Raw genomic sequence first — 15,817 nt, 5'->3', positions numbered from 1 at the left:
AGCCATACTTGGTCCATCTAGCCCAGTATTCTGTTTCTAACAGTGGCCAATCCAGGCCACAAGTACCTGGCAGAAACCCAATTTGTGATATTTGATATGCTGCTTATTAAAATATTGAGCTTTTAGAAAGTTTGAAAATAATTAGACCTATATTGCTTAGCTTTACACAATAATTTATGATGACCCATCATTTACTTTTACCAAGGGTTTGAATAGGTATCAGTCATCACAGAAAGCATTTGCACAGAGATCCCATTATCACTTTTCTTTTCATGTCTCTTGAATGTACTACTACTACTATTTAGCATTTCTATAGCGCTACAAAGCGTACATTTCTTGCTGATGCAGCTGCTGGTCTTAAAGTTATCTCTCAGTAATTATTTATTTTAGGATAAGTATCTTTTGCTTCTATAAATGCACCTACACTGTTCACATCTATTGTATGTAGAGCTATGAGACCTTTCTAAGCAATAGCACCTATTTGGAATGAGAGATTGATACCATCCACTATAAATATTTGCTAGTGCATTAATTTTAGCTTTGCCTCGGTCATACAGAAATGCAGTCTCACTGAAGTTGAAACCTCACACATAGAAGCTGGGAAACTGGAGAAGCTGTCCATATGACCTTCTCCATTTTCAGCAAAGGGTTTTCTTTGCCGTTGCTAAACTGCAGGTTTGTTCACAAGGCAGCATACTATCTGACTATACCATCCTTCCATCTCTCTTGTAGGGAAAATGTCAAAGAGATTTTGATGGCTGCTTAATGAAACTCTTCTATGGATATGCAAGATCCAGTGAACTCAATGTAGTGATCAATATATCTAATCAATGGCCATGAAGAGAAGGTGTTAGCAAACATTCCATCTGTTATTGCAATAGCAAGAGGAAAACAGAAAGTAGTATGAGTATTATAAATATTTATAAAATATTTTAGAAATCATTAGAGGCTATTTTTCAATAGCGAGGAGGTCATAGGACCTTATCAAGGGCCAAGCTCAAAACGTATGCCCAGAATCTTAACTCTTTTCACACCATCATGCACTTTCATTTATATGTGCATAAAGTCATGTGATATTTCAAGAAATCTGTGTCAATAAACTTATAACAAAACTAATTAGTACCAAATATAAAACTGGCAACTTATCTGAAGCAGTACTGCGAGCAGGTTCCTCATATAACATCCGACACCCGCAGTGCTCCAAATCTTCAGTGTTAATGATCAGCAGCTTTTACATTCGAAAGAATGGCAAAAACATCCATGGTGTTAATAATTTTCAATTTAAACATGAAATAACACTCAAATGTAATGGTGCTTTGGCTGCCACCACCAACTTCCATGGTTTTATCAGGAAAAAAAATGTCACCACACATCTTTTATGTTACACATTTCGGAAGAGATTTTATAAATGGTGCCTAAAAAATTGGCACTGAAATCAGTGCTGACTAAGCGTATTCTATAATCGGTACTTAAATCATTTTTATATTTGGTACTAATTACTTTTGTTATAAGTTTATTGACACAGATTTATTGAAATATCACATGACTTAATGCACATATAAATAAGAGCGCATGATGGTACGAAAAGAGTTAAGGTTCTGGACATAAGTATTGAGCTTGTCCCCTGATAAGGTCCTATGACCTTCTTGCTACTGAAATATAGCCTCTGATGCTCTCTAAAATATTTTATCAATATTTACAATAAATAAAAATTAATAACTTTTTTTGTATTAACATAAGGGTGTTGAATCCCATATTACTATCTGTTTTCCCCTTGTCATGTGGCATTGTAAAACATTGTTCAAAAAAAATCCTAGACACTACTTCAGCAAAAATCGCTTGTTCCAACAACATCCAAAGCTGAAAGATAAACTTAATTTGACTTAAAGCTCTTCATTTTCACTGTGAATCATAAATACATAAATTCAATTAATGGAGGAAAAAGTCCTAAAAAGTCTCGGCTCATCAGCAAGTTTAATCTCTTAGTGCCGGCACATCTCAGAATCTGATATTATCATTGGTCAAAAAACCTCCATAATTTTCAATTATATCAAGTTTATATTATCTATTGTTAGTTTCTTCAATTTTTATTTTTGATATTTTCAAAAACTGCACCATGGTTTACTATTTATAGTTCAACGCTTCAATTTTTATATTTTTTAATACTTTTAAAAACTACATTGTGGCATAGTACTAATATTAGTTCAACACTTTCAATGACACTCCTTGACTGTAGTTCATGTAGGAGCAAACAAAATAGATATGAGTCACTTAGCTTTACTTTTCCCAATGGGGCTCTCTGTTTCACTCTTTATAAAGCTTCATCGGGGGGACTAAGTGCTTCTCCTTCACTGCTAACTCCAGGCTTCGTTCCTTTTCTCTCGTGGCACCTTATGCCTGGAATAGACTTCCTAGACCTATACGTCTAGCTCCATCTCTACCTGTTTTCAAATCTATGCTAATCAATAGAAATCAAACAAAATAAAACATGGAAAATAAAACAAGATGATACCTTTTTATTGGACATAACTTAATACATTTCTTGATTAGCTTTCGAAGGTTGCCCTTCTTTGTCAGATCGGAAATAAGCAAATGTGCTAGCTGACAGTGTATATAAGTGAAGCATCCAAGCCTTTCATTGACAGTCTAACAGGGTGGGTGGGAAGTATGCATGGGGACATCAAAGCATTCAATTGATAGTCTAACAGGATGGGTGTGGGTAGTTGAGGGGAGGGTGATAAACAGAGAAATACAACTTTATGGTTTATAATGGGCTAGAAAACCCAGATCCTTGTTAAGTCCTGTCTGTTGGGTGTCAAAATATTCAATCATTCTGACTTCAAAGGTCTTACATTCCTGTATTGTTTTAAAGTTGCCTTTCAGGATTCTCACTGAGTGGGAAAGCGCGGGGTACAAAAATCACTGGTACAGTGTCCTGGTCCTTAAAGTGCTGACCAACAGGGCAACCTTCGAAAGCTAATCAAGAAATGTATTAAGTTATGTCCAATAAAAAAGGTATCATCTTATTTTTCCATGTTTTATTTTGTTTTATTTCTATTGATTACCTTTAAGAGTGGACTAACACAGCTACCACACCTCTACAAATCTATGCTAAAAACCCACCTTTTCACTGCTGCTTTTAGCTCCTAACCACTACTCAATTACCCTCCCCTCGTCCCTTCCTTCCTTCCTTCTCACTCATTACTTCCCTCACCCGTAACTGTCTTGTCTGTCTGTATTATTTAGACTGTAAACTCTTTTAAGCAGGGACTGTCTCTTTGTGTCAGGTGTTCAGCGCTGCGTGCATCTGGTAGCGCTATACAAATGCTAATAATAATAAAACCTGCAGAAAGAACTTATTGTTATCATCCAACAGTGCAGAAAAGATATATCTTCAAACATAAGTCACAGTGAAATATTTCACTTACTAATCATCTCCTCTGCACTGAACTTGAGAATGGCGCTCAGCGGCTTCAAAACACCAACCTCTTTATATGAACCAGAAGCAGAACAAAGGTTACATCACTTGTTATTTAAATCACTTGTTATTTAAATACCTTCAAAAATTGCCTTTAAAAATGTCTTTCACATATAAATGATTTAAAGAAGCAGCTTAAAGAAAAGCAGTCCATTCAATATGTGAATTTAATCCTCGTGGCTCAAGTGATTTCACAGTAAAAATCCAAAGTTGTTCTCATCTATAAACTCCTGGTAGTTTTACCCGCATATAATTTTTGACAGTTGCACAGCAAAATATAAATCACGTAAGTAGACTGACAATCAGTATTGTATTTGAACTTGAATTTCTTTCCATCAACAGGGTTTATAAATTCCGTAATCTCTGTCATCATAGAACATGTATTACAGTGGCCATACTTTTTATGTCCACCTGCGATGTCCCAAGAATTGGGTTGAGTATCCCCTTTGAAGACTGAAGTTCCAGAACTGGTGTTACAAAATGACTGGAGATTTGTTTACTGGAGATAAGAACAGAGAATTCAAATTGGTTCCAGCACTGGAGTTACACTTATCTAAGGCAGCGATATATCACTAGGCAACCGGAGGTAATTATCTATGGGGGCCCTTTTAGTAAGGTGCAGTAGGAGTGGAGGAGTAGCCTAGTGGCTAGTGGAGTGGACTTTGATTCTGGGGAATTGAGTTTGATTCCCACTACAGTTCCTTGTGACTCTGGGCAAGTCACTTAATCCTCCATTGCCCCTGGTACAAAATAAGTACCTGAATATATGTAAACCGCTTTGAATGTAGTTGCAAAAACCTCAGAAAGGTGATATATCAAGTCTTATTTCCCTTTCCCTTATTTGGGCCCACTTGATGCTAAATGGCACTTCTATGGGGCATGTTGAGGCATCCTGTGGTAGTTTCTTGCTTAGCATGCGTTAATCCCACACTGAAAAATATTTTTTATTTTCCAGCTTGGGAGGCGTGCCCAGGGGTGGAGAGTAAGCATGCCTGCACTAATCAAGTAGTGTGGGACATTACTGCACAGTACCTGATTAGCATGGGCGTAGCACAGGAGCCCTTACCTGCTCCTAAATAGGTGGCAGTAAGGACTCCCATGGAAAACCCATGCACTGACACCAGCGCTGGCCACTTTTTATCACAGCTTCGTAAAAGGACCCCCTATATCTCTGCTCCTGAAGCCCACCCTCCTTCAGTTTTAATTTGAGTCCTGAACTGTTTGTCATGTTGAAAAAAGCTGGTTCAAGCATTATGAGCCTCACTGACAAACTTATATAGTAACATAGTAGATGACGGCAGAAAAAGTCCTGCACGGTCCATCCAGTCTGCCCAACAAGATAAATTCATATGTGCTACTTTTTATTTGTACCTGTCCTCTTCAGGGCACAGACCGTATAAGTCTGGCCAGCACTATCCCTGCCTCCCAACCACCAGCCCCGCCTCCCACCATCAGCTCTGGCACAGACCGTAAAAGTCTGCCCAGCACTATCCCCGCCTCCCAACTACCAGTCCCACCTCCCAGCTACTAGCTGTTATGTTCTGTTTAATTATGTCCACGGTCCACCAACTTTTCATTCTAGACTGGCTGCCCTGGACAAATTCAGGCATTTTCTATAGCTGCTGCAATGTTTTAGATATACAATTAGCTACCTTTTCTGTTGAGTTCTCTTTTGGCATTTCAACTCCAGAAGACTATGAGATTAACACTGCAGCTACTTGAGCAACACACTTAAAATTTTGCCTTTACTGTTCATAAACTACCATTTATCTAATGCTGTATTTCAAAATTGGCAAAACTGTTTGCAATTTGGACACGACTTCCAAAAATCCCAGTGTCTAAGATGTACTGCCAATGTGAGCCATCTATGTTGAAATGCACTCATATGATGATTAATGTCAGCAAATCCAAGTCTGGATAGAGCTAATTTGAGAAGCTGGATTCTGATCAGATCCACATATGTTGTTTTAATTATGTATCTATTAAAATGATTTAGAGGAGCTGCCTGATAGTGGGAGGTTCAGTACATATATTTATTTTAGAAACAATGTAACTTCATCTGAAATAAAACCTCTAAATAATGCAATCACATCTTTTTGAATGAAATTGGTTTTCAGCTAAACCTTGAAAAGCTCAACTACTGTTCTCCCTCCAGTTTAAAAGACAAGCTATGTGTCTGAGCATTGCACCAGAGACCTGTATGGAAATGCTTCATATACAATGGAAAACAATGAATGCAACTAAGAAAAGAAAATCGTGCAGAGAGAGGGGATGATTTCAATGCTGGAAAGTACAGACCCAGTCAGTTTGATTTATTGACTGTGCACTTTCTTACATGTAATGTTTCTCCATGTAAGAAATATCCAGGACAGAATAAGTGCTCAGATCGGGTCCAAAATTTATGGGCCTTTTTACTAAAATGTGTTAAAATCGTGGGTTTAGAACATTTTAAAGAGGGGCTTACCTGTGCGATAAGCCCATTTTTGATTTGACTCTGCAATAGAGCTTTGAATTAGTACATGAGATCTAAAAAAAAATGAACACAGGATCACTTTCTGCCTCCTATTCGGGAGACACTATCAGGGGCATAATCAAAAGAGAAGGGTGCCCATCTTTCGACACAAATCGGGAGATGGGTGTCCTTCTCTCAGGGCCGCCCAAATCGGCATAATCGAAAGCCGATTTTGGGCGACCTCAACTGCTTTCCATCGCGGGGACAACCAAAGTTCATGGGGGCTTGTTGGCAGCGTAGTGAAGGCGGGATGGGGGCGTGGTTAAGAGATGGGCATCCTAGGCTGATAATGGAAAAAAGAAGGGCGTCCCTGACAAGCATTTGGCCGACTTTACTTGGTCCCTTTTTTTCGCGACCAAGGCTCGAAAAGGTGCCTGAACTGACCAGATGACAACCGGAGGGAATCGAGGATGACCTCCCCTTACTCTCCAAGTGGTCACCAACCCCCTCCCACCCCAAAAAAATTAAAAAACATTTTTTGCCAGCCTCAAATGTCATACCCAGCTCCATCACGGCAGTAAGCAGGTCCCTGGAGCAGTTTTTAGTGGGTGCAGTGCACTTCAGAAAGGCGGACCCAGGCCCATCCCCCCCCCCACCTGTTACACTTGTGGTGGTAAATGTGAGCCCTCCAAAACCCACCCGAAACCCACTGTACCCACATGTAGGTGCTCCCCTTCATCCCTAAGGGCTATGGTAATGGTGTAGAGTTGTAGGGAGTGGGTTTTGGGGGGGGCTCAGCACCAAAGGTAAGGGAGCTATGCACCTGGGAGCAATTTGTGAAGTCCACTGCAGTGCCCCCTAGGGTGGCCAGTTGGTGTCCTGGCATGTGAGGGGGACCAGTGCACTACGAATGCTGGCTCCTTCCATGACCGAATGCCTTGGATTTGGTCATTTTGAGATGGGCATCCTCGGTTTCCATTATCGGCGAAAACCGAGGACGCCCATTTCTAAGGACGACCATCTCAACATTTAGGTCGACCATCTTTAAGGTCGCCCATTCGCCGGGACGTCCTTAGAGATGGGCGCCCTTAGAGATGGTCGTCCCTGTTCGATTATGCCCCTTCACGTGCTCCTTCGTTAACTCTGAGTTAACCAGTTAGCAAGCGCTAATCAAAATGTGCTAGCTGGTTAATGCAGACATATCCATCTCCACCTGTGGCATGCCCCCTTCTGAAAAATAATTGAAAAAAAAAATCATTAATTCACACTTAGCATTGGAAAATGCAAAATTACCGCAAAACGTTTTGATACGGTTTGTGGCAAGCATTTTCCTGCATACTATGCACACATTAGATTTATCACTCTTTAGTAAAAGGATCTCTTATTTAGTTGAAAATGTGAATAAATTAAGTGGGGCAGTGATGTTCAGGCACACCTCAGCTTGTACAAAACAGTACAAATTATACAAGCTCCAACACCAACTGGCATGATACAGTAGCATAGTACATTATTACCATCCACTGGTGTGCCTCACTGTTGTCATGATGAAATTATTTCTAAACTGAAACAAACCACATTCTTTGATAAGCCTTCTGGAGTAGTATTACCACAGGAGGAAACAATGTTGCAATGTTTGGTTGACAGGATCACATACATTTCTGCTTTATCCAAGAATCTATAAGAAATAAGACCTCAAATGGGAGTGTAGGGGAGCTCAAAGGAGCAAGTAACTTGACTTCCATACCAGGCTGGTTATTTCCCAGGAACCTGTTGTATTTTAACACAAATAGCAAATGGTTCGGCTTCGCCAACCATATAGTTACAGTAAGGATGAAAACTTCCAACTGCAGATTCAAAATAGCAGCTGTTGATGAATGCAAACAATTAATGTCAGGTTCAGTTTCAATATCTCATTGACACTATTGAATGTTATATATTATCCTTGTTCTCAAATACCTGAAATGTATTGAACAGCTAATCATTTCTAACTTATTTTATATTTTCTGTACTTTATTTGCAATAATACTCTGTATTTTCATTCTGTTAATGGCGATCGCCATTACGACATAATGTAAGCCACATTGAGCCTGCAAATAGGTGGGAAAATGTGGGATACAAATACAGCAAATAAATAAATATGAAAAGTCTTAAGCCTCAGATGATGCAACTGACTCAGGCTTCACATTATAAACTGATCTGGACCCCTGTTGGAAATGTACTCTCCAGTGAGGTCTAATCCAAGTATTTAACTCTAGCATCCAATTATAGCCAGGACAACCAGACCCACTTCCAGGATTTTCACCGTCATCATGGATAAGCATAATCAATCACCTTCCATTAATGGATTCTATGTACTGAGCCCCCCAATGGTTGTAGCAAAGGCTAAGAGCAATTGCAATTATACTCAGCCACAACCTCCAGAGCTTCCAAGGGGACATGACCCCTTCACAAAGACTGTTACAATTTATTAGCTTTGCTGATAGAGTAGTGAGAATCTGTCCTTTCCAGCTAACAGGTTTTGGGTTCAACAATCCATCAACATTCAGATCAAACTGCTCTCTGATTTACAATGAACAGATGATGTAACAATGCTCACATTCTCCAAAACAAGAGTCCTCCTGACACCCCCTACTGGTAGTACACATTAACACAAGTTCAGGAGGGCTCTACTTTCTACCTTTTGAAAAAGATTCCCGCGTCAATATTAAAAAACCCCTTATCCAGATAGCAGTACTATCTGGAGAGTGCTTCTGATTACCCATACAGACCACCCTGGCACTATGTATATAGTATATCCTCTATATTAAACAGGGAAGTCCAAACTTAATAAATGACAATTCACCAAAATGTGTAAAGAAGTTTGCACAATTTAGTTTGCGGGTGTCTCCCAATCATTAACAATTAAATCAATGGGAACCTCAAATCTCCTGATAGGGATAAATACAAATGTATTAAACAACCACTATCTACATAGGAGTCCGTTAATATCATCGGTTCCACTAGGGGAAAAAAGGAGAAAAACCAATCATACACAAAAACTCACTATATATATATATATATATATATATATATATATATATATATATATATATATATATATACACACACATATATACTATATATAGTATTCACTAACCAAAATATGCAATAATGCAAATGCACAGAAACAAGTGTATAATATAAAAGCAAACCGTGTGCAAGTGCTGCCAGACTAGTTCAACTCAAATCCGCAGCTTTACAGTGAAACCCATGCTAAGTGCTTACTGTTTTTTTCTTTGTTTCTTGGGGAGAAAAAGACCTCAGAGACCCCTCATAGCCGCTATTATAATGCTCACATGAGGAATCATCACTGATGTGAAACGGTGACCCCCATCGGGCACATAAGATAAGTGCGGCTACTTGGCATTTTGACCACCGCATGACTTTTAAAGTATGGATAACTGAATTTGCACACTTTGAGAGTGAAAAAAGGGGAGTTTTTGTTTTCAGACCTATGAAAGATACTATGCCAGCATTATAATAGTAGCTTTGAACATTTGATGGGTCTCTGAGGTCTTTTTCTCCCCATAAAACAAAGGAAAAAACAGTAAGTTAGAACAAGCACTTAGCAGCATGGGTTTCACTGTAAAGCTGTGGATTTGAGTGGAACTAGTCTAGCAGCATAAGAAACAGCGTAAGGAATGTCAAGTCAAATGCAAAGCGCTGAAAAGGAAGGCTAAAAATTAGGTAAGCATCTGTAAATTTGATTGATTTAGGAAGAGAATTCCAAATTTAAGATTATTCATATATGATGGGGCTTGACCAAACAGAATTTGGTGAATGAAAACACATAATTTGAAAGATATTCTCTTATTGGTAACCAATTTTAGCATAATAATAACATGCTCTTAAGACACACACAACCAGAGTATTCATATAGGAATATTGTCTTCGCATTAACAGGAACCTAATAAATCCAAAATTCCTTTTGTTAAATAAAAGCAAAGGCCTGCTTATAGTAAAAAAAAAATGTTAGCATGGTCTTAAACTTCCTAGAGTTTCATAATGAGTCAGCATGCCCAGCTTGGGCACCGGCACCAGCATCTACACCAGGTCTCAATAGGCGTAAGTCTGGTATCCAGAGTTAGGGCATGGGAATTGGTGGTAAGTGCTATTCTTTCAAGAGCGCATGCCTTTCATAGAATCACGCTTAGCACCAATCTTTTTTGGTGCCTATTATTGAATGAAAATGCAGTCTTTTGGGTGCAGTAGCATTTTTAGCACGTGCTAAACGCTGGAGACGCCCATTGGAATATATGGGCATCTGTAGCGTTTAGCACATGCTTATTTTTAGCATGCAGTGGCGTAGCAAGGGGGGCTGCCACCCAGGGCGGGGCGGTTCACCATTGCACCCCCTCCCAGGTGCAGCACGATGACACACACCCCCTCGGCGCATCGACACCCCCCTCCCCACCCAGTGCCTACCCTCCTCCGTCCAAACAGCTCCCTACCTTAAAAAAAATATTGGAATCCGAGGCAAGGCAAGGCACAGCGCCTCGCGCCTGCATGTAAAAGAAATGTGGACCGTCTCATCGGACCTTCTCTCGCTCTGTCTGTCCCACCCTTGCGGAAATAGGAAGTTGCGTCAGCGGAGGGCGGGCCCGATGAGATGGTCCACACTTCTTTTACGTGCAGGCGCGAGGAGCTGCGCCTTGCCTCAGATTCCGATATTTTTTTAAAGGTAGGGAGATGGTTGGGCGGAGGAGGGTAGGCACTGGGTCGGGGGGTGTCGATGTGCCGAGGGGGGTGTCATCTTGCTCCACCAGGGGAGGGGGGAGCTGGCAGTAAGCACCCCCCCTGAGCTGACACCTGGGGCGGACCGCCCCTCTCGCCCCCCCTTGCTACCCCACTGTTAGCATGTGCTAAAAATGCTAGTGTGCCTTTGTAAAAGGACCCCATAGTATGCAATGGCACAAAAATAGCGTGGAGGGGCATAATCGAATGGCGCTGGCCATCTATATGGCCGACCTCGTAAAGCGGTGTCCTGACCGTATTATCAAAATAAGATAGCCGGCTATCTTTTGTTTCGATAATATGGTCGGAGCCGGCCAAATCTCAGCATTTGGTTTTAGAGATGGCCGGCATTGGTTTCCGGCGATAATGGAAACTAATGCCGGCGATCTCAAACCCGGCCAAATCCAAGGCATTTGGTCATGGGAGAAGCCAGCATTTGTAGTGCACTAGTTCCCCTGACATGCCAGGACACCAACTGGGCACCCTAGGGGGCACTGCAGTGGACTTCAAAAATTGCTCCCAGTTGTATAGCTCCCTTACCTTGGGTGCTGAGCCCCCCAACACCCCCCCCCCCAAAACCCACTCTCTACAACTCTACACCACTACCATAGCCCTAAGGGGTGGAGGGGGGCACCTACATGTGGGTACAGTGGGTTTGGGGGGGGGTTTGGAGGGCTCCCATTTACCACCACAAGTGTAATAGGTAGGGGGGATGGGCCTGGGTCCATCTGCCTGAAGTGCACTGCACCCACAAAAAACTGCTCCAGGGACCTGCATACTGCTGTCAGTGGGTGTGACATTTCAGGCTGGCATAGAGGCTGGCAAAAAATGTTTTTTTTAATTTTTTTGGGGTGGGAGGGGGTTGGTGACCACTGGGGGAGGAAGGGGAGGTGATCCCCGATTCCCTCCGGTGGTCATCTGGTCAATTAGTGCACTTTTTTGAAGCTTGGGACCAAGTGAAGCCAGCCAAATGGTCGTCAGAGCCGGCCTTCTTTTTTTTCCATTATCGGCTGAAGCCGGCCATCTCGTAACCAAGCCCCCGTCCCGCCTTCTGTACCCTGCCAACACGCCCCCTTGCACTTTGGCTGGCTCTGCGACGGAAAGCAGTTGAAGCCAGGCAAAATTGGCTTTCGATTATACCGATCTGGCCAGGTTTAGGAGATGGCTGGTCATCTCCTGATTTGTGTCGGAAGATGGCCGGCCATCTCCTTCGAAAATAAGCAAGATAGTGAAATATGCAACGATTAGATGCTTGTGGACGTAAGTTAAGGCCAGTTGATCTAGGACAGTCCCTTTGAGAACATATAAGCACATTTTCAAAAATTATACAAATATTGTGAGTATATTTTGATACTGGATGATTTGTGATATTTTTCTATCTGGGACTTATTTTTGAGTTTTGCCTATTTTTGAGCACCTTTTATAGAATTCGGCCCTTTATGCCTCCAGTAGACTTGGTGCTTATGTACAAATTGCCAGAATGATATATGGAATTGATCACCGCATGGAACTCTGGACCATCTTTCCCCGACACTACTTCAAAGAATACGTTGAGCACTATTCTGCGTGGGCCACAATCCCACTGGCAGTTTATAAGGAAACAGTTGGAGGAAACAAAGGCTAGCACAGCAATTAGAAAACAAAACAGATCCTTGTTTGATTTTTTTTTTATTTAGCTCTTTATTTAAATATTTAAACACATCCTTGTTCTCTTCTCTGACTACTTTTTGTCCTGCTAGTTAATTATGTTTAACATGACTTTAACTCTCGGTCATTCATTTTCTCTCACAGCAGGAAGTGATCTTAGGTAAAAGCTATTACGCTGTGTTGTGTTGAGTAACCATTTTAGTCTGCTGCGTGGGTTCCTGGAAGAAGTTATGCTTAATGCAGGTTTTCAAAATGTGTGATTCTGCTGCATGAGGATACTCATTCAGTGACAGCAGGGAAGAATTTTCCAGATGTTAATTAAGGCTTTTTGTAGTGAGTGTGAAAGAAAGTAGGCTGTGATAAATCATGTGGTTTTACAATAGCCAGCTTGGGTAGTCATCAGATAATCTTACTTAACCTCAGCTCAGGTAGGTTTTTATTTATATTTTCAGGCAAGTGGATTCTCTTCAGATTGAGGTATCTATTATCTCTCTATATAAAAGGCAACACCAACGTTCTATGAAGCCTCCAGCCGGAAGCGTGAAGGGGGCGAGATATCCGGTTTCCCTATGAGTGTCTGCCCCGCCCTCTCTATAACACAGTCAGTGAAGGAAAACAGCAGAGCACGAAATCAAATCGCTGGCTCTGTAACAGTGAAGGACTCAGAGGGGGGAGGGGAGAGAGGCCAGAGGGCAGGGACACACACACTCCCACATGCACACAGAAGAAAACATTGCTAGCCCCCGTTTCATTTGCATCAGAAACGGGGCTTTTTTACTAGTTGGCTAATAAAAGAACCAGCACAGTGTTGTATGTGAGCTTCCCAGACCACACAGGTCCTGCCTTTAGATGGGACACATCTGGAGTTTCCATCCAACACTCATGTGTGTTTGGAGTGGAGGAGTAGCCTGATGGTTAGAGTAGTAGGTTTAGGATTACCATATGGCTCCAGAAAAAAAGGAGGACAGATTGAGCCAGTCTGAGTTTTACTTCCATTGCTTTCAATGGAAGAAAAACCAGGACTGGATCACTACTACTACTACTACTTAACATTTCTAAAGCGCTACTAGGGTTACGCAGCACTGTACAGTTTAATAAAGAAGGACAGTCCTTGCTCAAAGGAGCTTACAATCTAAAGGACAACATGTGCAGACAGTCAAATTGGGGCAGTCTAGATTTCCTGGATCAATGTGTCTTCCTTTTTCTGGAGCAATATGGTAACCCTAAGTAGGCTGAGAACCAGGGAAGCTGCTGTTCAAATCCCACAGATAATCCATGTGACTTTGGGAAGTCACTAAACCCCTCCATTATCTCAGGTGCAAACTTAGGGCCCCTTTTACAAAGCTGCACTAGCATTTTTAGTGTGCGCTAACCGTGTAGATGCCCATAGGAATACTATGGGCATCTATACAGCAAGCACACATTTTTAGCCCACGTTAAAAATGCTAGTTCACCTTTGTAAAAGACCCTCTTAGATTGTAAGCCCTCCAGGTACAGGGAAATAGCTGCTGTACCTGAATGTATCACCTTGAACTACCACTGAAAAGGCATCAGCTAAATCCAAATCTCCTTTTGAGTACACCACCTCCACTGTTACTTTTCATGGGAGATATTTTAAGCTAAATGGCTTCTCATCTTGTGAAGAATCCTGCTTTGACTAATGTGAGAGGTGGGGAGGGGCAGCATCTGAGCAGAGACTGAGCACAGCTAGCAGTGACATCTATTGCATTGTATGTAAACATGTGATAGCTGTCTCTACTGTTGATAGTGAGGTTGCACTTAATGCTACCCCCTGAGGTGGCAGTAAATGCAGTCATTGCTACTGGTAGTTTGGTACTACTACTACTTAACATTTCTAAAGCGCTACTAGGGTTATGCAGCGCTGTACAGTTTAACATAGAAGGACATCCCTGCTCAAGGAGCTTACAATCTAAAGGACAAATGTACAGTCAATCAAATAGGTAGCACAGAAGTTGCTAATGGTTGCCATAGAAATAACAGTACCACTAAGATCCTTCCTACCTAGATCAAGCCCCCCACCACGATCAAGCCAACCAATCCCAGCAGTAACCCTCCTCGTACACACCCTAATAAGCCTCCATGTTCAGCATCTACCCTTGGACAGCACTCCACCAATATAGCATCCCCAGCCGAACCCCATACTTCCTGAGGAGTGGCCTAGTGGTAAGGCTGGTGGACTCTGGTCCTGGGGAACTGAGGAACTGAGTTCAATTCCCACTTCAGGCACAGCTCCTTGTGACTCTGGGCAAGTCACTTAACTCTCCATTGCCCCAGGTACAAATTAGTACCTGTATATGTAAGCTGCATTGAGCCTGCCATGAGTGGGAAAAGCATGGGGTACAAATGTAACTAAAATAAATAAAAAAATAACTACACTAGGGGTCATATCTACCTTTTCTCCAAGACAGGAGAAGAGGGGGGGCAGTCCTGCCCTGGTTCACCAGATTATCAGGGCCATCCCTGAGTAAGTCCTGTGAGGGGTCAGGAAGGTTCAGGCTATAGTGTTGGGGGGGGAGGGTTATATGTGGGGGAACATTTCTTGGAGGGGATTGTCTTGGGGGTGCTGTCCAAGGGGTATTTTTATTATTTGTCATACTTTATGTATGTAATTTATATAATTATTGTAAACCACTTAGATTTGTTTGGATAAGCAGGTTAAAATTCAACAAATTAAATGAAACTGAAAAAGCTTATTTTTGATGGTCATTGCTGCTGTGTTGCAAGCCACCTTGGGTCCTGTAAGTAAGAAGAAGGCTTTTAAATCTACAGCGTACTGTAATTATGAAAATAAAATTCTCCTCAGAATTCTTTTGAAGATGTCATATGATTCCTATTCTGCGTGCAAACTATGTTTGTAGTTATTGAGTAGATAAACACATGAAGAAAACTATACCACAACCACCTTTGAAGTGCGTTGGCCAATTTGCATAGTGTACACTGTGTTTCATTTCTACACACCCTGGAGATAGTCAATGTGAGCAAATATTGAAGCTGTACTTAATAGGTCTCCTTTACAAGAACAAAATCACACTGTTTTCGTAGATAGGATCATGCGTTTATGCGTTTTGACTTTAGTCTCCTACCAATGCATAGATCTATTGAATTCACATTTGCATTAAGAAAAAGGTAAACAAACAAGCTGCTGGTGACACTTTATACTGGTCTAACCAAGCACATTTGTGATTCAGTTTCAAGAACTCTGCTCCCTTTCTCAGCTCGGTGCAGTTCATTTGTTGACCTTGAGACTGTTGGACCAATCAGCCGAGCAGAAGCAGAACTTTGGCCAAGGAGCATGGACCTAGCAATAGGGAGATCATGGAGTTTTCATCACACCAGGATGAGCATGAACCTAGCTAGACTAGCACAAAACAAATCCCACCCTACCTGATTTTCAGCTCCCACTGCCCCAATTGTTTTTATATATTTATTTATTTAAATTTATTAAT

The 15,817-nt window shown here is 41.5% G+C and overlaps 1 long non-coding RNA gene across 1 annotated transcript in view; it reads left to right on the top strand.

The window, feature by feature from the left end:
• LOC115460645 overlaps window positions 1-4,076 on the top strand; it is a 67,831-nt gene extending 63,755 nt beyond the window's left edge. Inside the window, exon 3 of the long non-coding RNA XR_003940532.1 lies at window positions 3,821-4,076. This is a non-coding gene — a long non-coding RNA (uncharacterized LOC115460645). The remainder of the gene's footprint in view (window positions 1-3,820) is intronic.
• Window positions 4,077-15,817: the final 11,741 nt, after the last annotated feature.

This window comes from Microcaecilia unicolor, chromosome 1 (genome assembly GCF_901765095.1).
Source record: "Microcaecilia unicolor chromosome 1, aMicUni1.1, whole genome shotgun sequence".
NCBI classification, from domain to species: Eukaryota; Metazoa; Chordata; class Amphibia; order Gymnophiona; family Siphonopidae; genus Microcaecilia; species Microcaecilia unicolor.
The sequence above is the reverse complement of the archived record's forward strand: the minus strand, read 5'-3'. Positions and strand labels throughout refer to the sequence as shown.